Here is a 23,733-nt window from a genome sequence, read left to right on the forward strand (position 1 = left end):
CCATAAATCTTTGTAGAATGAATAGGCGGTGGGGTTCATTGTCTTCCTTAAGCAAGAAAGGCATCCGCATCCTCTGTTTGGCCCCAGGATTCTTAATTTTTTTCCTACCATGTCAGTGCTATGATGGTGTGAGGGATGCCATCAGTGGAGGGCAGGATGGGTTCAGGAAAGGGTGCTGTTAACTCCCCCTCCATCAGCCTCACTTGTGAATTTTCCATTCCTCTGATTGTTTACTACATCAACCTCTGGTTTCTTGCTTACCCCCACCTTGGACTACCTTGTTTATTTATTCGCTTTCTCTGAGACTCTGGGTAGGGTCCTTCCTTGCCCCTGATGGTTTGCTGGGAATCGCTGGTATTCTTTGGCTTGTGGCGGCATCACTCCAATCCTCTCCCTCCACATGGCTTTTTCCCTGTGTCCACATCTTCTTCCTGCTGTGCATGTCTGTGTCTGTGTCCACATTTCTCCTTGTTCTGAGGACACAAGTTATTTGAATTCGAGTCCACTCTTAATGACTTTATCTTAATTTGGTTAAATCTGCAAAGACCCTATTTCCAAATCAGGTTGTATTCTGAGGTACTGGGGGTTTGGACTTCAACATACCTTAGCGGGGCACAATTCAACCCATCACACTAGGATAGGGGGCTAGTGGATTTATGGGGTTAGCAAGATGGTTAGCACCCCAGGGGCTGCAATGGCCATGCACAAGGCTGTGGGCTTCTTGGGGTCCTCCCCTGAGCAGGGAAGGAGGTGGGAAGACAGTCTTTAACCACAGGGTCAACACATCGTCTGGGGCTCTGTTGCAGACTTCTAGCCTCCAATCCTACCAGAACATTGTTTTCCGATTTCTGATCTCCAGCCTGTTAAATTAGACCTGACATCTGCCCAAAGGGCTTGACTCTGTTCCTGCCTTCCAGGCTCCACTTCATACCTCAGACCTTGAGGCAGCCACTCTCTGACTTTAAGTGTCGGCATTAGATGGCCTCCTTAGCCATCCAGATCCTTCAAGTCAAGTCTAAGTTCACCTTGCCTCTCTGGGCCCCTTATACCAGTAGAGAGAGCAACATGGCTTCCTGGAGTTGAGAATCTCATGGACACATCTTCCGTAGATAGGTCATCTCTGGCCCTCGTGACAGCCCCACTGTGGTGGCTGCACGGGTACAGTGCCTGTCATCTCCTTGGAGTGGGAGAAAGACAGGAGCCCACAGGGTTTATACTGACCTGCACGAGGCCACAAGCCAGTAAGTGGGGAAGCAGGGGCTGAACCGGTGTTTCTGACTCCATGATCTTCATGTACCATCCACCCTGTGCCCCTTAGTCAAAGGGTGGGGGAGGGCAGCTCTAGGAAGGGTTTCATCCCTCTTCCTGTTGATATCTGAACAAAGCATCCTCTTCCATAACCACGCCTCACTCGGATCTTTTAGTCCTTTTGCCAGTAGACAAGGGTGGGTGAGACCAAGACAAGCCGAGAGATTGACTCTCTAGAACCCTCCCGAGAGTTAGCACTCCACACGCTTTGCACTGTAGACGGGTGCTCTAGAAGTTTCCGAAGTCATGCAACTGAAGATAAACTGGAGCAGTGAGCTCCGCAGACACATGTTCTGGCAGGAAAAGTTCACCAGTGGGCAAGGTCCAAAGAGGAGTCCCTTTGGTGTGTCTGGGTCAAATCGCTCTCCGTGACTCCTCACCAGAGACCCTGAGAAGCGTGTGGGCGGGGTGGGCACCTATCGCGCTGGCTGTGTTTGTCAGCCAAGCCACAGAAGGGAACCACACGGCCCGAGGCCAGCCTTCCAACCACAGGGGCCAGCTCTCAGCAGGGCCGTGGGGACAGCAGGGGTTGGGTTTCCGCTCTCTCACAGGAAGATGCAATTGGTCGCCCCAGGACCACCGAGGCCCCGCTGAGCAGAGTGACTCAGCTTCCTCTGTAAGCCACACAGCCTCACCGAAAGGACACGGACCCCGGACGAGGCAGGCTCCTGACCCTGTGTTTGTGCTCCACCGCCTGATCTGGGAAACCCCTGATGAGTCAAGTCCAGTTCACCTGCAGACGCGCTGAGAAACGGAGTTAGCACTTCAAATTTCTACGGCACTTACCACTTTACAAAAACATATCCGCGTACAGGGTTCCTCTGCTCTTCACACCAACTCTCCGAGGTTGTAGGGCCGCTAATGTCACCCCTGTTATTCTACCAGGAAAGTGAGACTCAGCCAGGGAAGAGGGTTGCCCAAGGCCACCTGGCTTCTGGGGGGATGGCTGGTGCCCGAGCCCAGGATTCTAGAATTTTCATCCAGGCCCTCATCATACTCTCCCAGGCCCTCATCATATAGCTTTTGCATGTGCTCATTCCATGTTCAAAGAATTTTTTTTCTTTTTATTAAATGTATTGGGGTGACATTGGTTAGTAAGATCATACAGGTTTCAGGTGTACATTTCTATGGTATGTGACCTCCACATCGCATTGTGTGTTCACCACCCAAGGTCAGATCACCTTCCGTCACCATACGTTTGACCCCCTTCATCCTTTACTACCCCCTACCCCCTTCTGTCTGGTACCCACCATACTGTTGCCTGAGTCTATGAGTTTTTGTTTGTTTTCTTATTTGTTCATGTGATACTTTCAGTTTTATGTCCCACATAGGAAATCATATGGTTCTTACCTTTCTGCGTCTGACTTACTTTGCTTAGCATGCTATTCCAAGGTCCGCGCCGTGTTTGCTGACCGAGTGACCGGTCACAGTTTGCACCCACTGTGGGGTAGGTCACTAGAGTTTGAAGGAAGCTCCTGCGGTGGAGTGGGGGAGGGCGTGGGCCTTAAAGAGACAACTCAGGTTCAGGTTCACTAAGACTCATTAGCCGTGTGCCTTCCAGGTAAGGGGCAAACTCCCTCAGCTACGCTGCCCTTGAACGCAGAGGACAATAGTGCCGACGTTCAGGGCATCTAAGATTCAGATGAGATCATATGGATCAAATAAAAGCATAGCATTTGCTATAGAGCAGGTGTTCAATAATTCAAGATTCTTTTTTCATTGCCCTCATGGTCAGGCTTAGCTTCAGAAAGTCATCATTCAAACACATCTTGCAGATATTTTATTTATACATGGACTTGTGCTTTTGCTTAGTGATCTTTGCAAAATCAAGGGCACAAATATACAACGTAAATGAAGTATGGGACTGGCTCATTTAGTCACTATAATCAAGAAATGAACTATGCCACGTATGGGAATCTCCCAGTCCAGCACATACTTCTGTGTACCAGGAGTTTCCATCATTTCTTCTGGTCCATGTTCAGACAGATGGCATTTCTAGTCTTGTTAGCAGAATCCGCACCCAGGACTCTCTGTCTGTGTTTCTGACTCCTCGCTGGACCATCTGCCCTTCACTTCCCCTTGTTCTTGCTTATCTGCAAGGAACCCAGAGACACTCACGAAGTAAGGACATGGCAGTGGGTGAGTACTTCAGACTCAGAAACAATATCTGCACTTGGAAAAAATGCATTTGCGGTCACGATGTCCTCTCTTAAAAAATGTCCTTTCTTTATTCCACCCCTTGGATATTTTCTGTGAGTTAACAAGCTCTCCTGGAAGCTGAATCCACGTCTAGGAGAGGCCGAGCTCTCAGGTCCACAGGCTAGGGTGCAAGTTCCTTATAGTCAGGAACTGTGTCATGGTCATTGCTGTGCACCCAGTCCAGGTGTGCACTAGGTTTTCAGCGAATGGTTCTTGGATGAGAAAGGTTCATGCACTCATTCATTCATTTAGCAAAAATGCACAGTGAACAGAACAGAGGAGGTACACGGATGGACAAGACAGTACAAGGGGCTTACGGCAGACACGTTGTTTCAGAAGAACAGTCTGAGAGGGGGCATGACTCGCCGGGGAGGAGAGACCGGGTCAGGAGACAGAAGACCAGGCAGGGGGGAGCGGGTAGGGGCACCGTGGCTCTGGGCAGACTGTGCGAGGGGCTGGCTCTGGAAGTCAGGCTTGAAAGTTTCGACTTCGATCTTGTGGGGTGGTCTTGAACGGTTCTTAAAGCTGAGAAGTAATATAATCAGGTTTCTGTTTGGGAAACAATGCTGGCTCCGTGGAGGATGATTTATACAGGGGAAAATGCGAACGAAGGATGCTGATTTAAATGGAGAGCAAAGGGGGTTTTGATACCAGGAGTGACCACCGAGAGTCTCAGGCAGCAGGCTCCAGGGACAGGCGGGAGACAGGAGCCACAGGACCTGGTCGGAGTGAAAGAGTTTGTGCTGGCGATATTTCCAATCCTGCGCACCAAAGATTTATCCTCGAAAGCGTCTGACCTTCGGAACGTCCACGCCCAATGGATTGGGGATGGGGGATTCTCTGGGGACTAGAAGTCTTTCCCTTAACCACCTGCCTCAGCGCTCCATCTCTTGAAAGCATCCATTCTGGCCAAACTCACAGCCGGATAATCACACCTCGATGGAGTGGCCAAGTCCGTGCTGGGTGCCGGTGGACACACGAAGTGCCATCACTTCAGAAGGGTCTATAAAAGCAAATGTCTCCCGTGTTTCTTTGGAGACCTTTGTTTTTCAAAAGAAAGTGTACATTTTGGAAGGGTAGGGACATTGTTTATTTCTGCGATTAAATACAGCTCCAAGGTTATAGCATATATTTGCGTTCTGTAGATTCGCAGTAGCCTTAGAAGAGACATCATCTGCACCGGGAGCAGAATGTGGACCGGGGTGACGATTCACGACCCCAGTCAGAGTGCAACGCGATTTGCACAATTCTTGGCTTTCTCTAGACATGTAGAATCTGAAAACACAGGCCATTCTGTTCCTCTGTAACCACGAAATTGCAAAGAATTTCACTTTGAGGCTTTTCGATTTGAACGTGAGTATTAACACGCATTTAATTTAATTTATTTATTTAATTTATTAATTTATTTATTTTTGTTACAGAAGTTTCTCCTTCCCCCCACTCTTCCCCCTCCCTCTCCCTCCCCACCCTGTCCCCAGCTTTGTTGTCCATGACCTTTGTTCATGCTTAACACACATTTTAAAAAGGAATTTCATGAAATTGTGTCATTGAAAAATAAGCACATCTTATTTCTACTGAAAACCCTTTTGAAATAGATTGACACAGCCTAATTCCTGGAGGTTTTCAAAGTTTTTGGAACCGGGAGAAAGAGTATTTATATTTGTGTAAGTAGGAAAGCGCAGTTATTTGTTGAACGCATTTTCAGTCGCACGACTCTGGCGTTTCGGCAAAGGCGGTCTTCCCTTTCACCAGACCAACCTGTAGAGACGGGTTTGTCTACGGAGAACGAAAGCAGAGAGTCCTGTATTTATAGCTCAAGGACGAAATCTCGGGAGTGCAGCCCGGGTCCACCGCCTGGCTTGCCCTTGCTTCAGTAATTCCAGAGACCTCTACTGCTGGGACACCAAGGTCACTCCTCAGGTGGAGGGGTTTGTGCCCGGCAAAGGCTTCTTGAAACCTTCCCCTTGTCCTCCGCTCAGAGACACGTCCCGAGCTTTGAGTCATCACCCACCTCCAATCAAACAATCCGATCAATTATGGATAACTTGATTTCATTTCCAGTACCTGGCACATTAGTTCCCATTTCCTACATGTGTCCATGCAGCCCTGTCCTGCCCCTTCTGGGACAACAGGGGGACGGGAGTGAAGAGCGTGATCTGGAGGGAGAGGAGCCTGGGGCCATGTCCTTCCCCGGCATCTCGTCTAACCACCACCTTCTCCTGACATTGGCCTTGGCCCCTCACGGGGATTGGACACATTTGCTTCTCACTCATAATGGAGGTAAAAAGTGTTATAAAGCCGTAGGTGCCAATCACCAGTGAGGCGTGTAGTTGGAAGGGCCCTCAGATGGCTGAGGGGTGATGCAGAACACAGTCTAAATAAGCCGGCCCCTGGTCCAACCTTACCCACCCATCTGCCACCTCCCTGTGCGAAGCCCCAGTTATTGATTCAGCAGTAAGTCTGGGGTATCTTCCACACACCGGACAGTGTCCTAGGTGTTGGACACACAGCAGTAAACAGAACAGGGAGGCACCAGCCACAGAGTTCTCACACCACATCTGCTGATAACCAGGGACCCCGAATTCTTGGAATTTATGTAAATTCTATGAGAATTTTAAGTATTCCCTTTTTATGTGACGGTTCTCTACAAAATGTGTCCCAAACATGATCTCGCTGATGGAAAGGTTGCCTAAGTCCTGCTGCCGGACCTTGGTGTCTGGGGTGACATTTGTGTCGCTGAGCACGTCCGAACCAGTGCTTGTTACCCTGACAGCTGTTAGTGCTGTCAAGTTGGGGGCCAGCGACGTGGCCTCGGGCTCTGACGAGGTTCTTTCCCTTTAATGGCTCATGCGTTTCTCAGCCTCCAGAAGCTGGGCTGCAGCAGCACCAGGGCGCTTGTAGCTCCTGGTAGCCACCACCGTCTTCCCAGACTTCCATCACGCGGGTCACATGGGGCGGGGACGTGCCCCCCCAAGACGTCCACGCCTGAGTGCCTGTGAGCGTGTCGCATCGCGTACACAGGGAGATTATTCCGCCTTAGTTGGGTGGGCTCCACGTAATCCTATGGGTCATTGAAAGCGAAAGCGGTGTATACCTCCAACAGAGTTAAAAGCACTACTCGTGATGGTCAGAAGGTGGTAAAGCCAGTGGTCACCACCATTAACGGATGCACGGATAGCAAAATGTGGTTAGACCTAGAGGTAGCACTCTGTCATCAAAAGGGATGAAGTGCTGATACGTTGTGCCACGTGGATAAACCTCTCAAACCTTATGCTCCGTGAAAGGAGCCAGGCACAATAATGCATGAGTCCACTTCTGGGAAGTGCCCAGAACAGATCCATCCACATGGGCAGAATGCAGAGTGGTGGCTGCCAGAGGTGTGGGGGAGGGGGGAGGGAGCTCTTGCTTTGTGGGTAAGTGGTTTTACTTTGGAGTTGTTCGGACCAAAAAAACAAAATGAAAAATTTAAATTATTAGCAGTAAGTGAATCCTTTCTTATATTGTGCAGTGCTAGTTTTTAAATGATTGATTGATTTTTAGAGAGCGAGAGGAAGAGAGAGAAAGAGAGAGAGAGAAACGTCAATTTGTTGTTCGACTTATTTATGCATTCATTGGTTAATTATTGTAGGTGCCCTGATGGGGGATTGAACCCGCAACCTTGGCATAGCGAGATGACGCTCTAACCAATTGAGCTACCTGGCCAGGGTATACAAGGCCAGTTTTAAGTGCAAATATAAGAGCATTTAACTTGTGTGCAGAATTACCAAAATGACATGACTTGCATCTTATAGCCCGTGCATTGAAGTTCGAGGATACAAATGATTGAGCCTCTCTAGCTGTGACACCGAGCGTGGGCCCGTGTGCTTGCCACGTGCCTGAAGTTGGTCCTGAGCTTCCCCTGACTGCCTCCCCTTCCGGTACCATCTCCTTACCTCTTCGACAATACGCCCTGCCTCTTAAAACAAACTATGTGCACTCGAACCCTATCCCAGGGCCGCCTTGGGGGCATCCACACTGGAGCCCCATCCCTGTGTTCACGCCTGGCCCGAGGGAGAGCAGAAGGAGACGTCTGCAGAGCTGAGCCTCGTGCGTGCGGGCAGGTGCGTGGCCGTGGGTGGGGTAGCGGCAGAAGCTTCCCTGGAGAAGGCAGCGGGAGACCCGTCTCGGAGCTCCAGCAGGCAGGACGTGGGGAGCGCGGAGGTGACTGTGTTGGGACTGGAGGGCTCTGTGTGTGCTCACAGGCGTCCAGTGGCCCCACATCAGGTGCGAAGGCTCTGGGGCACGGATCACACACGAGCCTCAGTGAAGCCCTTTAGACAGAAGAGGCAGGTGGAATTATCTTCTCTTAGAGCTGAAGAAACTCCAAATCCTTAGACCCAAGGACATCGTGAAGCCTGCACCAGAACCCAGAGCCTTGGCTCCTCACGCGTCTGTGTTCCCCTGGAGCCCCGAGCCCGAGAGAAAGGGACGCACCTGCTTAGAAGACCACGTTGGGTGTGGGGCTGATGTGAGGATCGGGAGATGCCGCCCTTGTTGGAGATAAAAGGTGCAGAAAAGGTAACTGAGGGACCTAAGTCCCTGTATTTAATGTACCTTAGAACTTATTTCTATGAGAGACCTTGAGCTGACTTTGGTCATTTTGGCTAAAGCATCTTTTCTGGAGCCAGGACTCGGGTACACGTGGGGGTCTCTGTCTTTATCCACATCCGATTTTGTAAGGAGGGCCCGGCTGGGACATGATGGGGGTTGGAGGTGAAGAAGAGGTTTTGGAAGAGAGGAACGGGCTTCAGGGTCAGGGCGGTCAGGGACCCGGGTGACCTCGTGTCTGGGCCGTGGCAAGGGTTTCGGAGGAACGGTGGCAAGCAGCCTATGCCTGTCTTCTTAGAAGCCTCTAACCCTTCCTGCCGGCGCCAGCGGGGGCTAGAATGTGTTGCAGTGATTTTGTTCTAAAACTCCCCTTCTTTATATTTTCCCAACTCCTGTAAAAATAAAATAACTTTGCCACGACTGTCATTTGTGAAAATAGAACTCCATGGGACGGAATTCATAAACGTTAGGTGAAACGAATGTTCGGATTATCTTGTTCCAATTAAGACGCCGTGCCTTTTGCTTCGGGAGAATAAAGGGACCCTGTTCTCTTCCGTGTGTCGCCGCGCTGTGTGCTGAGACCACGGTGCGAAGAAGCAGGAAACGGGAGGAACGGGACGGGGACAGAACAAAGGGGAGGGAGGGTGGACTGACCAGGGGACAGCGCTGGTTTTGAGAAGCCTGGATTCAAACCCCGGTCTTGCTCACTAGCTGTGCAGTGTTGGGTACTTACTCAACCTCCCTTGGCAGTAGATCTAGTCCTACCTACGCATTTGGTTTGGGGGATGATTAAACTACATAGTGTATGTGGTTTTTCCTAGTACAGAGGAAGCCCTCAGTAAACACTTATGGAATGAATGAATGAATAACTCTTGAAAATATTATCTCTGAGTTGTCTGTGGATCACTCCCCAGTTTTCAGGGTACCCCTGAGACTCTGTGGTCACCTAGGATAGTGTCAGTCTACTGTGGCCTCCTGGACCTAATTTCAACTTCTTGAATTATGCTGGCCTCTATCACAGGAGGTGAGGGTGACCCTCCCTCCCACCTTCCCGCCTTCATTCGAAAAGATATACAGTGATACCTCGGTTCTCGAACATAATTCATTCCAGGAGGACGGTCGAGAACCAAATTGTTCGAGAACCGAAGCAATGAAACCCAATAGGAAATAATGGAACTGGATTAATTCGTTCCAAGCCCCAGAAAATGCCTATTTACTGGCCTAATTTGTATATAATATGTAGAAAAACATAAGTCTCAACAAGAAATAAAAGTGTACAGTATGTCTAAGGGTTAAATTCAGTGTAAAGCGTGACTCTCTCCACAAAGCGTGACTCTCTCTCTGCACTCACACTGATGATGCGAGCAAGGCGCGCTGGGCCGAATGAACGCCATTCGGCTCAACTCGGCTCATCTCGGAAGTTCGAGTTCCAAATATTTGTTCGGATTCCGAGACAAAAGTTTCTCGAATCTCCTGGTCGAATACCGATTTGGTCGAAAACCAAGGCGTTTGAGAACCGAGGTATCACTGTACTACAATCCTATTATATTCCAGACACTGGGTTGGAAGTAAGGTGATGAGGTCAGGAAGACTTGACCCCCCCTGGAAGCTCACGGTCTTGGGGAAGAGAGCAGAGGGGGTGCGACAGGAAGCGTGTGACAGACAACCCTTCCCAGAAGAGACGGCATTTCCCTGGAGACTGAAGGGTGACACAGAGACTCACGGAGCTGCCGGTGCAGGGGGAGCCCAGGGGAGCCATGCTTGCTGACCGCGGGGCTGAGGGACGCCAGCCTGCTCAGGGTTGGCAGGGAGTCAGGATGTTTGTGGCATGGGGCTAAGGGGACATGGACTAGGGACCACCCGGGGTCAGCAGGGACCAGGAGCACAGACCACCTCTGCCTTTGCAAGGTGTTTGGACTTCGCCCCCCTGGCAGCCGGGAGGGAGAGTAGGATGTGAAATTGGCGAAAGGCCTTAGACACCATCAGGGAGATGGATCAAGAGACTATTCTGAAGCCCTGCTGGGGATGGCGGGTCAGGACTTTCAGACAGAGCAGGTGCAGAGAAAGCTGGATTCAGGAGCTGCCGGGGGCAGCCTTGGTGGAAGTGCCGCGTGGGTTTGGGGACGAGGAAGGGCTGGACGCTCCCAGGTCGGAATGAGGAAGCCCAGGCTGGGGCGTCTTTTCCTAACGTCCCCTGAGGCAGAGGCTTCTGTCCGGGTAGCGGGGATTGTCTTAGCCCAGAAGGACCCGAACCCGCCTGGCTTCACGCCTGGGCACCCCGGGCCCTCTATACACACGCGCTGAGGGGACGGAAGCTGGACACGACACCCTGCAGGATGCACAATGAGTGCTGTCGGGCTAGTTTGAGCCGGTCTTGTTGCTCATCAGCCTCCCAGCTGCATCCTTTGTGCCCACAGGTCCTCAGCGTGCCCTCCTGGGGCTCCATGTCCTGGCCCGAGGTGGGGAGGTGGTGGGTAGCTCTCCCCCCTCCTCTCCTCCCTGCAGAACGTGGTCGGTGTTCCTGTATTTTCCGTGTGTTGCCGAGGGCTGTGGCCACTCGGCAGGCTGGCCGGGCCCCGGGGTGGGGAACTGTAACGGTGGGTCATGGCACCGTCTGAAGCTCCTTCCCAGGGCGCCGCAGTCCCAGCTTCTAGAACTGTGGCTCATTCATCTCGAGTGGAGGGGAGGGGCCTTCAGGTTCACAGCTAAATGCACACACCAGCACCAACGCCACGGTTACTCCCGAGCTGGCAACTGAACATTCCCACGTCTCTGCCTCACCAGCAACGTCACACGGTGCCATGTGCTAGAAGGGACGCTTACTCCAGCCCAGGGCATTCTGGGCTTGGGTTCCAGTCGGTCACATATTATCACTGGCGGGGCCTTGTACAGGCCTTTTACACCTCTGTGCCTCCGTTATCTTAGGACAGATGGGGACATTACTCAGACAACATGCTACGTGCCCTTCACCGCGTCTGACAGTCCGGTTCCATCAGCAAAGCAGCGTGTGTCTGTCTCTACTTTCTCTCAACTCCAGCTTTAACAACAGAGGGTTTCACGAGTCACTTTTTAAATTTTAAAGTCAAGCGTTTGAGGCACAATTTTTATATAGTACATTCTTGCCTTTTTAGAAAGTGTATCGTTGTAGTGTTTTTCAGAAGGGCATGCAGTCTTATACACATCAGCACAGTCGAGATAGAGAACACGTCATCGCCCGAGACGTTCCCTCGTGACCCCTTTGCAGGCAACACGCCCTCCCCATGGCTCCTGGCCACCGTGGATGGGTTTTCCATGCCGAGGGTTTTGCTTTTCTCCGGAATGGCATCTCAACGAGATGATACGGGGATGGAGGCCGTCTGGCTCCTGTCTCCCAGCGGATGCATTTTGGATCCCGGCTGCTGCCCACACCGGCCGTTTCTTCTGACTGCTGTGTCCCTCCACGGCGTGGACCTGGCACCGCTGCTGTGTCCACTCACGGTGATGGCCACGCACGTGGTTCCCAGGTTCCGGAGTCCATGAGTAAAGTCGGGGCCAATATTTGCTCACAGGTTTTTGTTAGATATTTGTTTTTGTTTCTCTTGGAATGGATGAGTCTTACGATCAGTCTGCTAATGTTTATAAAAAACTGTCAAACTCGAATGGATAAAAAAAGCTGTGGTACATATACACAATGGAGTACTACGCAGCTGTAAGAAAGAAAGATCTCTTATCCTTTGAGACTACATGGAGGGACCTGGAAAGTATCATCTTAAGCAAGCCAAACAGAGAAAGACAAGTATCATACAATCTCACTTATTTGTGGAATATAATGAACATAACAGTCTAAGGAATGGGGTAGTCCCAGAGACGTGGAAGTGGGGTACAGACTGACAATCCCCAGAAGAGGGGGTGGTGGGGGAGAGATGAACCACAGAACTTACATGCATGTATGCATGACCAATGGACATGGACAACAAAGCTGGGCACAGGGCAGGGAGGGAGGGGGAGGGGGGAAATCAATGAGGGAAAAAGGAGAAACATCTGTAACAAAAATTAATTAACAAAAAGCCGTCAAACTATTTTTCAAAATGGCTGTACCATTTTAATGATTCAATTTTTAAACAGAAAACTTCTATTTTGAGACAATAGTAGGTTTACATGTAATTGTGAAAAAGAACACGGAGAGGTCCTGAGGGTCCCTGTGTTCTCCACTCAGTTTTCACCGGTGGGAACATCTCACAACACTGTAGTACGTGGTGAACACATAATACAACATGCAGAAGACAAATTATAGAATTGTACACCTAAAACCTAGATAATTTTATTAACCAACATCACCCCAATAAATCCAATAAAATAAAAAAAGATCATCCCTAAACTGATAATTAAATGTGAAAAATTCAGCGTGGGAAACGTCATCCAGATAAAAGCATACAAGTTATTATTATTTTTTCTTCCCCTCCCCAATCTGTAACAAACAAGTTCTTGACTTCTTTAATATCTAAAGATAATTTTAACATCTCAAGTTTCTTGATTATAAACTTCTCTATTCTCTTTTGACTGTTTCTTTCTAATTTGACTGTAAGTCTATTAGGGCTGGAGATGTTTAGTGCTTAAACTGTGTTTCTTGTACCTAAAAGATAATATTTGCTTATTGAATAAATAGAAAATCCCCGTAGTACAGTGTCACAGCTTGGGGTATTGACATTGTTGCAGCCAAGGTGCAGAGCATCCCCTCTACCCAGACTCCTTAGGGGGCCACCCCCTCTTTCCTGCTGGCAACAGTAACCAGTTGGCCATTTCTACAGTTTGTGTGTGTGAAGACTGCCCTATAAACAGGGTCATACAGTAGGTAACCTTTGGGACTGGACGCTTTCACTCGGCACGGTTCTCGGAAGAGTCGCTGGGTTGCTGCCCGCGCCCTGTTTGCTCCACGTTATATTCGAATAGCGTGCCCGGTGTGGACATACCACAGTGTGTCTAGCCGTCCACCAGGTGATGGACGTCCGAGTGGTTCTCAGTTTTAGGCTTTTACAAATAACGTGGCTATAAACATCCGTGTGTGGGCCTGGGTGTGAACACAAGGTTTTATTCTCCGGGGTAAACATCAGGGATGCCATCGTAGGTGACACACGGTAGTGGCGTGTTCAGTCTTAGAGGGAACTGCGCACTGGATCCCCGCCTGGTGCCTCATCTTCTAGTCCCACCAGCAGGGCATGGATGCTTCGGCTTGTCCACACCCTCACCGTGGTTCTTTTTTCGCTTCTTCAGGGGATTTGCTTTCCCCCAAGGGATCAACAATCTGACCTTACATCGGTCATTTCGACCACTGAAAACTATGCTTTCTGTTACGCTCTTCGTTACGTAGTTCAGGGCCCCGAGGTAAAGGGTTGTCAGAAGTCCAACCCAACAAGATAAATGTGTTGGTCCCCTGGAAACTGGGGTGCTGGATTTGACACCCAGAACTGTATAAGCCTCCTGTCTCCCTTTCTAACTTGGCTGCTGGGATGTTCAGTGTCAGGTGCTCTGTGAATTACCAGGCCTCCCATTAGCCGCCTGTCCCTGCTGGCTGGCTATAAATAATTCACTTGCCCACGACGTCGTGGAGGATCCCTGCTCTGCTCCGCGGGCACGTAGCTCCGTCTCCCTGCGGCTGCTCCAGCGAGTTATCGCCGGGCTGATGGATGTGTGTGCCCCGTGGGTGAAGGACTCCTTCCGAGTAATGTCCCTTCACTGCTCTATCCCCCCAAAGATGGCCTAGGGGGATTTCTTTATTCACTCATTAGATATTTAAGGAGCAAGGGCATGGGTTTTGCCTCAAGAAAGGAAGGGAAAGTTAGGCTATGAATCTGAATAACTATAAAACCAGGCAAAATGTGATGAGTGATTTAAATTTAAGATGCTTAAGGACTTCAGAGTTGAGAGGCCTCGTGTCTCCAGCGGAGATATGGAAGGCTTATTCTAATAGTTTCATGACTTGTACAAATGAATGCCGTCAGCATCGGTTATTTAAATCCTCCCAGGGATTAGACGGGGCAGTATCTGCTGTTGCTGATAAGGGAGGAGCCGCAGGGAAAGGGATCTGTGGGTGACAGGTGATGCGGAGAAGGATGGAGATGGGGCCTCCCGCTGGGAAGGTGGGGGCCGAGGTGAAAACCACCTGTCTCAGGAAGAACCGACTAGGGCTGAGGACAAGAAGAGTGGTTTTGAGAGAAATGAAGGCCCCATCCTATCCATCTGAAGGACCCAGCATTTTGAGAGATTCCAGAAGTTGGAGGATGGAGGGAGCTGATGTCTCCGGGGCGTCAGCATCAGGGTTGGAGTGTGGACACCTGCCTGCTCTTCTGTGGTCCCCAGACACCTGCCTGATCCAGGGGGTCTGCCTGACGGCGTCCCCATTCTGTATGCTCCACAGCCTGTCACCAGCCCTGAAGGCAGCACGTTGATGACCTCAGAGAAGCCCAGGGGATGCTGCAGCCCCGAAGCCCACACCGCGGGTGTGAAGTCGGACCCAGCGGTTGGCATCGTTATTTTTACAGCCGAACCTCCACCCGGAGATGCAGAAGTGAAAGCTGTGGAGCGAGGAGGGCCCGGGGCTCGGGTGGAACCCAAGTCTTGCTCACGACAGAGCCGTTGGTCCCCTGTGACTGTTTTCTGGTGGGATCTTCTGGGCCAGCGGCTTCTAAAGACATGATCAGCTGTTGGCCAGGCCGGGCTTTAGAGTGGGGCATTGTGTGCACACTGCCCTCTGTGCACGGCCATGGGACCACGTGGCCTCTCCGGAGTGTTTCATTTCCGTTTGCATCCTCTGGTCTCACGTCCCTCTTTGCACGGACGGCTAGAAATCAAGTTGACTTTGTGAACTGATCTTGGAAACGCGCAGCACTTCGTGACCTAAGTGTAATGAACGAATCTGGCCTTTATTTTCTTGCCTTGATCTACTTCCTTTTAATCTGTTGTATACTGTTTTTCTTAAGACCTTTGGATTTTTTTTTTTTTTTGGGTAATAAAGATAGGGGTAAAAAAATAAGAAAAGAACTACGAGGCTTGGTTAACACTCGACTGATTTCCAAAGTTCAACCTCCACTTTCTAAGGCAATAATAGATCCTGCAGAAATCATAAGGGTAGCATGGAGATACTTAGCATTAGCATGGGGCTCACTGAATTTCAGACTCTTTGCTAAACTTTTTACAAATTTTAACTCAATGCATTCTCATTCTAACCCTATGTGGTTGACACCATTGTTGTCCCAAATTCACAGGTACAGAGAAGTTCAGTAATGTTCCCCAAGTCCCACAGCTGTAAGAGATAGAGCAGGATTTGAATGTAGGAAGACCAGCCTTTTTTGAAGAAACTTGCATTAGCATCTAGACATTATTATCACACAGTCTCACCAGAAGCACAGAAATATAACACAGATCTGGACTCTGTCGTTCCAAATTTGTCACTTCACGCCTATGTGACCTTATGCGGGTTCCTTCACATCATTGAAGATGAGCTGGTAACATCGGTCTCCTGCGTCAAGCTCAGGGTGAAACCAGATAACCCGGGCTAAGTCTGGCGTGTTAGACGGTACCAGCTGCTGCTAAGTAGGTAATGGCACAGAAGACTCTGGGCAGAGGAGCCCTGGATCTCATCCCAACTCCAGTTCCTGTCCATTATATGGGGCGTGACCTCTTCACAAACTCAAGCAGGGTCAGAGATGTGAAAACGCTTTGTAAAAGGCAAGTGGCCGACAGTGTCAAAGGTCACCAGCCCAATGAGGAAGTTGGGCCTGCAGACCTCCAAAGGCCCTCCTGGGTGGTGATGGGGATGGTGCCACCAATGATTTTCAAACACACACACACATGCACCTGCACACATTTCATTTAATTAAAAAATAATAGCCTTTATTATGTGCCAAATACTATTTAAATGCATTATACAGTCATCCATTCAAACCTTACCCTAACCCAGTGAGGGAGGTGGTATTATCTCCCTTCACAGACCAGGCAGCTGAGGCAGAGAGGTCGAGCACTTTGTCCCAGGTAACACAGAACCCGGCGGGGCTCAGATTCAGGCCCACGAAGTCTGGCTCCAGCGTCTGTGCTCCGGTACGTGGGAACTAGACATGCTAATGTCAGCTTCTCGAAGCCAGGCACCGTACCTGGCTTTCTAGAAAATACAGCAACTCCGAGAGGCAGGGAGTGTCCACACTTGCCCGAGGAGGACCAGAAGGTTCTCGCCAGCAGAGGGTGAGGGCAGAGGCCGCCGCTGTGTGTGTCCAGCAGAGTGAGGACCATGACGCTGGAGCGCACAGTGGGACCACGTGTGCTCTGCCTCTTACCAGATGTGACCCAACAGATTTTATTCCAAAAACCCAAACCAAAAACAAGCTCATCGAATTCTAGAATTAGCCGAGTCATGGAATTCAGAGCCCAGAGGGCCCTTGGGGCCTCCTGTTGAGGATTCTCCTGCAGAGATGGAACACCCTAGATCCACGGAGTCGGAGAGACTCGCCCACGGCCCCACCCGTGTTCAGGAAATAGTCGGCTCTGTCCTGACGCCCTCTTCCAAAGTTAAACCACAAAGCACAATGGCTTATTTTCCTCTTTTCACGAAGACATGTACTCCATAGCTGTGACCAGCGCGCTGCCCCCTCTCCCCTGCGTCTGTCTGGTTTAAACATTGCTGTAATCAGTTACGTTCTCACATCACCCCTGCGTTCTTATCAGGCTTCTGCAGTTAGGAGAGAAAGACCCACAGTATCTTCAAATCAGCAGGCGGTTTCCTTCCTAATTGAACCCGAAACCACGAGGTGGGCCCCAGTGAGGAGAAAGGGGAGCCAGAGGGGGAAAAGGACAGTGTGGCTGACATGATGTGCCCCAACTTGGCCCGTGTGGCTCACCCAGGCCCCCCTCCCTCTGACCTACTTTTTCTGGTCACCAAAAAAAAAAAAAGACAAAAAGAGAGAAATGTTGCTCAGAGATGTTCTGAAACGAACCTGATAGCATCTAGTCTGTTCCCACCAGATAAGCGTGCATTCCCAAGGCTGCCTCTGTCAGTCACCGGGGAGGCCAGGGTACGCGTGATCAGGGGGAACAATAGGCTACTATTAGCCGTGAAATGCCGGTGCTCCTGCAGTTCAGAGTCTAAGTCTGGGTTGAAAGGCTGACGTTCACGGTAGTGAATAGGACATTTTTAATCACCGGTCTACACCCCACAGGCATCCTGCCCAGGGACAGTTGAGCAGGGCAGGAAGAATGACAACAAGAGAACCCAAGCCTTTATTCCAAGCCTTTATTCTTACAGACGAAGACCGGGCCCAGAGAAAACAATCCCATGTGTGTTGTTATGAATCCTCTGCCCAGGCATCTGGGAGGAGGAGAGAGATGGTAACGTTCAAGCCAGGCTGTTCCAGCTTCCTTTGGAAACTTCTGGATCCCATCTGGAGAAACAAACGAGCACCATTTTCTCTGTTTGCTTCCCAGAGTGAAATACCAGTTCGTGTAAGTGAATCATCACCCTAGGTCTCTTAGACATCTTACGTTCTCCATGGTTCCCGTTTTCTGGAAACCCAAGAGCAGGTGTCTAAAGATGCTGGTCATCCAGGTTTTACCCCGTAACCGACTAGATCTGCACTGCTGATAATTGCCTTAATGATTCTTCTTTTTTTAAAAAACATTTTTTCTTTACTGATTTTAGAGAGCGAGGAAGGGAGAGGGAGAGACATAGAAACATTGATAGAGAGAACATCGACTGGCGCCTCCTGCATGCCCCCAATGGGGATTGGTCCCACAACCCGGGCATGTTCCCCAACTGGGAATTGAACTGGCGACCTCTTGGTGCAGGGTCGACGCTCCACCACTGAGCCACACCGGCTGGGCTTGCCTTAATGATTCTTGTTCTCTCTTGCTTCTCTTTAAAATGTGATTTCCTTCTTCACCTGATTAATTCTAACCCATCTGTTGAGATGCACTACAGATTTGAAAAAGAGCTTTCAACTTCAACATTATTTTTTTTTGAAATGAGAAAATTTATTTTCTCATGGAAATTGGCAAGGTTTCCATTCTTTGGTAAAGTTCATTTTTAAAACTGATGTATAACACATTCAGTCAACTACCTAGAGAGCAATTATCTTAGGCAGAGTTTGATGAAACTTCCTGTACATCACGTGTGACCGCTGTACAGAGACAGTGTGTCTGGGACCCATCTTTTCTGTCTCTTCACCATCAGTTCTCCACCCCTGACATGATCACAACTGAACTTTCCTCACCACCGGTAGATGTTCCTGCTCTTGAACGTCAGGTAACTGCAGTGTGGCTTATTTTGCTCCAAGTAATTTTCTTTTTAGAATCACCCATGTTACATCTACATGAGTGGTTGGTTATTTTTTTATTGTTATGTGGTAGTCCATTATTTGACTATACCACCATGTATGCATCCATTTTTCTGTTGATAACTGAGTTATTTCCAGCTTTTGGTAATGGCAAATAAACCTGCTATAAACATCTTTGTTCATATTTTTTGGTGGACAAATGTATTCATTTTTTGGAGCGATAAGACTGTAAGTGGGCTTGGTGGTTTATAGGGTGGGTCTGCATTTAGGGCTACTAGATACATCTAAAGAGGTATCCAATGTGTTTGCACCAATTTCTATTCCGAATATTTGAGATGTCCAGTTGTATTACATCCTCACCAAAACAATATTCCAACATTTCTTGTGTGAATTATAGTTTACTTTCTTAGATGAATGTTGGTATCTTTTCATTTCCTATTAGAAACTTTTAATAGGCAATTTTATGTAATGCCTGTTCATATCTCTTTTCCTTTTAAAAAATAGAATTATCTGGCTTTTTCTTATTGGGCAAATCATTTGAACAGACACTTCACAAAAGAAGTTATACAAGGAGCTAATAAGCCCATGAAAAGGTGATCTTTTTTGTCACCTAACCTCAGAACACGAAACAAAGATCTGTCTCGAGTGTTTGCCACCGACCGCCTGGGCCTTGTCCTCTGTCCACCAGCATCCCTGGGGCTACAGCTGGGCAGCGGCGTCAGGAGCAGGTCGCCACCTCACCCCCAGGTCCGGAGAACACGCACTTGGCACACTCCCCTGCTCTGCCCAGGTGTCAGCTTCCCCTGCGTCTCCTTGTGGGCTTCCTGGCATTTGGAGCTGTTACAGATTAAGATGTAAACTTGCTATTTTCAGGAGGCTGGGTTCTGCTTTTCTTCCCGCTTCCGTCCTGGGCTTTCTTGTAAAACCAGACACAGAAAATACTATTATTTTAACGGCTGACACCCGCAGTCCTGTGTTCCAAAGAAGACCTGGACGAGCGGCTGGTGTAGCAGGGTTGTGTGTTCAAGAGCTACGATTTCAGGGGGTTCGCGTGAGACCGGGGGAGGTTGTCTGGCTCTGGAGGTGGGGAAGAGGAGCAGAGGAGAGGGGAGACCTCTCTCTGGGGACCCTGCCAAAGCACTCTGAGCCCATGCTGTCCACTGTGCAATTTACAAGTGCTGACACGGCGGACGGTATTGTTGTTCAGCTATATTTGGTGCCTTTTCCTGAGGGAGCGTTCTGCATCCCCACGCTCAGAACTCAGGCCTGGCCACGTGACCCGCTTTGGTCAATAAACCGTGAGTGAAATTGATGTGCGTCATTTTCCAGGCGAAAGCTCTAGGCATCGGTGAGTGGTTCCCTCTTCCGTGGGACTGGCCATGTTCCAGAGAGAAAACGCCCGGCCGCCTCTCCCTGGAGGAACATGGGAACGGAGCCAGGGCCCGCTGCGATCGACGGGGCAGGACAGGCAGCAGAACTAGTATTGGAAGCCTTGAGGTTTGGGGGTCACGTGTTCATTCCGTCGTACCTGATTGATCCAGCTGGGTTCTGCTGGATACATTGCCCCCTGTTCCCCACGCCTCCACCCAAACAAATCTCGAGGGAATTCTGCTGGGCTCACAGGTACTTGGAGTAATTTCTCTTGTTGGCCGGTGGAGGGGAATGCGTTCTGGGCTCTTGTTGGTGCGTTGCTGAGATGACACGTGCTGAGCCAGAAGGAAAGGGATGATCTAGAGGGTGCTAGCACTGGGCTTTTCTCGGAATAGAGAAAATTATGGTGTTAAATCATAAACCTGTGTCTCCAATTTATCATTGTGAGCCTAGAGCAATCTGGCCTTGAGAAACATAGATTAAAGTTTGGGGACTCCCTCAAGCATCAGCGAATTGGGGGGTCCTCCAACTTGTGTGACCTTGGGGTGATGACTAATGTCTTAGGGTAACGCCTGGGGTGACACTGTCCAAAGACAGGGAGAAAGAGATAGATGACTCTCATGGGTCACTGCTGGTTGGGAACATATACAGTTCCAGTGGCAATTTTTAGTGGCTTATTTTTAAAAGACACTTTCATTTCTCCCCCCTTGCTCACTGCTCTTCTGAGTTTCACTGTTCATTATTTCTTTCCTTTGTGCAAGTAGGATTGTAGAACCCTGTCAGCTCCTGCCCTTCCCGTCCCAAGTGAGCTCACGGAAGATTTAAGAACAGCCTTTGGGTCTGCAGGTACAGTTCTGTGACCTGTGTTTCCTGTGCTGGAGAGCAAGTTCTCTAATCAGCTCTGACGTCTCTGGGTGCCAGGACCCTGGTAATTAGTCACCGGAGAAGGTAAGTGGAACTCACACCCACTCACCTGTGGAAGCTGGCACTCGGGTGTCCTGCGGAGAAATCTAGGTTGGGATTCTGTTAGCAATTGCCTCACCCCCAGGATCGCTGATGGAAGGGCTGTTCCCCCCCAGCCTTTTCCATCTCTATGGCAGGCTGTGAATAGAACGGATACATTTTAGAAATGCAAATTGCTTTAATTCCAGCAACGTGAGTGACAGGCTAAGCTAAATTCTTCCTTTTTTTTTTTTTTTTATCAGTTGCTTCCTGCCACAATCTTTCAGGCAGATGTTTTGGACAAAAGGATGATGCCAAGTTCACATCATGATGATAAGGGTCACAGTGCTGGCTTCGCCTCCGCAAAGGCCCCGTTGAAAACCTCTTCCCCACCCAGGAGCAGGGAACCGTGCAGGGCTCCCCTGAGGACTGAGAGGCCCCGTGGGCTCCTGGTGGTCTTAGCGTAAGTGATGAACAGCACAACTTTGAAGAAAGCCAATGTTAGTACAAGCTCTTTACACACTACCAGTGCTTTGCTGTATGTTATTTTCTAAAACGAGACTCCTTGTCCGTCTGAAATAGAACGAAACAGAAAAGAAAGAAGGCATGGGGGGGGGGGGTGACCACGCAGGCGACGCTGACCCTCCGCCTGCCTTCGGCGAGAGGACCCTTTGGTCACTTCAGGAACAAGCAGGAACGGTCCCTCGACCCTTGATGTCGCCTCTTGGGAATTTTCCAACCACCAACCCTGAACCGGCTGCTTGGCCAAACATTCCCACTGCTCCTTCTTGTATTTCAATGGAGCCCAGTTCTATACCGAGGTCGCTTCCACCTTTTAGCTCCAGTTCCAGAATTACACCTGTGTTTTCCACGTTAGCCCCCAGCTCCGGTTTTTCTAGAACAACTGTCATTGCTGGTATCGTTGACGATAGCTGATACGCGCAGGACACACAGTGTATGAAGTTTTTCCATCACCATTGTCTCATTTGAGCCACACACCACCCTGGGAACAGGGTTAGAAATCCCTTTCTTCAGGAGCGGACACACGCCGGCATCTCCACGTGGGCTTGTCCGTGGGCACTCATCGGCTGAGGTGTCAGAAGACTTGAACTTCATCTCTCCAAATCCTCTCTCCTTTCTCCCTTTCAACTGGACTCGAACAGCGAGACTTTTTTTTTTTTTTAACCTCCTGACAACTAGGGTGAGAAACATAATGAGAACAGTTAAAAGGCTCACGTCTTTGCAAGTGCTTCAGGGTTGAGGACAACCTTCCACGTCCACACCTCCACGTGGAATTCTGCGAAGGAACCACGTCCCATTGCAAACGAAGAAACAGGAATGAGGGTGCAGAGCCGGGACCCTCAAGTCGACCAGCTCCGTCCTATGGGCTTAGAAACTTCTCTGTGAAACCATGCTCTTCTCCAGAGACGTTCGCTGCCTTCCATTGGAATGAAAGAACCAAACAAGTTTTGATTGATTTTTAAATAGAAGAAACTAGAACTGAAACAAAAAATGCAACAGTCTGCAGTGGCGGTGGGGTCCCTTGGAAACCTGTCCTCTGCCACCTTCCTCGGCTTCCTGCAGCCGAAGACTGAGGTTGGCTTTTCTTCGAAGTTCTTATTTTCATCGTTTATGTTCCAATGATCAGCCTGTCCCTGGTGATGTCTTGCTCACATTCCCAGACACGTGAGCTTTTCTGATTCCAGGGCTTAATCTTTACACATATTCTCATTTTGGGAATCAGAATTCGGTTGGCTCTCTCTCTCCAGTCTCATGAGATAAATGTATGAAGACACGCATGTGTGGCCCTGGCCGGTTTGGCTCAGTGGTAGAGCGTCGGCCCGTGGACCAATGAGTTGTGTTTTGATTCAGGTCATGGGCACCTACCTCCATTGCTGTTTGTTCCCAGCCCCGGTCGGGTCATGCAGGAGGCAACCAGTCGATGTGGCTCTATCACATCGATGATTCTCTATGTCTCTCTGTCTCTCCCTCCCTCCCACTCTATCTGATAATAAATGGAAAAAAATCCTCAAGTGAGAAATAAAAAAAAAATACACGTATGTTCTCAGTCTATAGTTTTGTCTGTTCCAAAGCACACATCAGCACGCCCCGATACGTGGTGTACACCTGCTCCTGGTGCGGCCTCACTGCTGACCTGTGCACAGAAGACGCTCATGTTTGCCTAGATACATCTGATAGCATGCAGACAGAAGTGTGCATAATCAGTGTACACCCCACAGAATAAAGAGCAACATATGGAAACTATTCCCCCCCAAACAGAGATCTCTTTCCTATTAATCTTATTATTAAAATATATACCTACTAACCACTAAAAATCAAATAATACAGACATGTGAAAAAAAATAAAACGGCCCAGCCAGTATGGCTCACTGGATTGAGCATCGTCCTATGGACTGAGAGGTCCTGGTTCGATTCCTGATCAGGGCACATGCCTGGCTTTCGGGCTTGATCCCCAGTAGGGGGTGTGCAGGAGGCAGCCAATCAGTGTATCTCTCTCTCTAAAAATCAATAAAACATATTAAAAACATAAATAAAATGAAAGCTCTCTATTATCTAATCCCCTGAGAGAACTATTGGTAATAGTTTGCCAAATATACTTTTAGCTTTTTTTGATGTATATAAGTACATATATGTGAATATTACATTATTTTCAATAGAAGTAAAATTATATATTTAGTCTGTGACTTAATTTTTTAACTTTAACAATATATCAGTAAAATCTTTTCACCTTTATTTATATAGCTGCCTATATATACATGCACTTACATATTCCTTTGCATTTATATCTATGTCTTTATCCAAATATGTGCATGTCTATAGCTATATGTAATATTTTTAATGTATATATGCAGTGTTACACTGTCTTGGTGTGTTAACATTGATATAAATAATCCCATATTGACAGACAGTTTGGATGTTTTTAGTGTTTCACTATTAAAAATAGTAATGGCTCTGGCTGTGTGGCTAAGTAGTTAGAGAGTCAGCCCATGAACCAAAGGGGTTTGGG

At 49.0% G+C, this 23,733-nt stretch overlaps 1 long non-coding RNA gene across 1 annotated transcript; it reads left to right on the forward strand.

Moving 5' to 3' along the window:
- The first annotated feature begins 17,456 nt into the window (after positions 1-17,456).
- Positions 17,457-22,344, forward strand: LOC118631047. Its single transcript, XR_004959723.1, has 4 exons — positions 17,457-17,562; positions 19,722-20,015; positions 20,528-20,711; positions 20,969-22,344. It is a non-coding gene; the product is annotated as an uncharacterized LOC118631047 (long non-coding RNA).
- Positions 22,345-23,733: the final 1,389 nt, after the last annotated feature.

The sequence above is a fragment of the Molossus molossus genome, unplaced genomic scaffold (genome assembly GCF_014108415.1).
Source record: "Molossus molossus isolate mMolMol1 unplaced genomic scaffold, mMolMol1.p scaffold_m16_p_15, whole genome shotgun sequence".
NCBI lineage: Eukaryota > Metazoa > Chordata > Mammalia > Chiroptera > Molossidae > Molossus > Molossus molossus.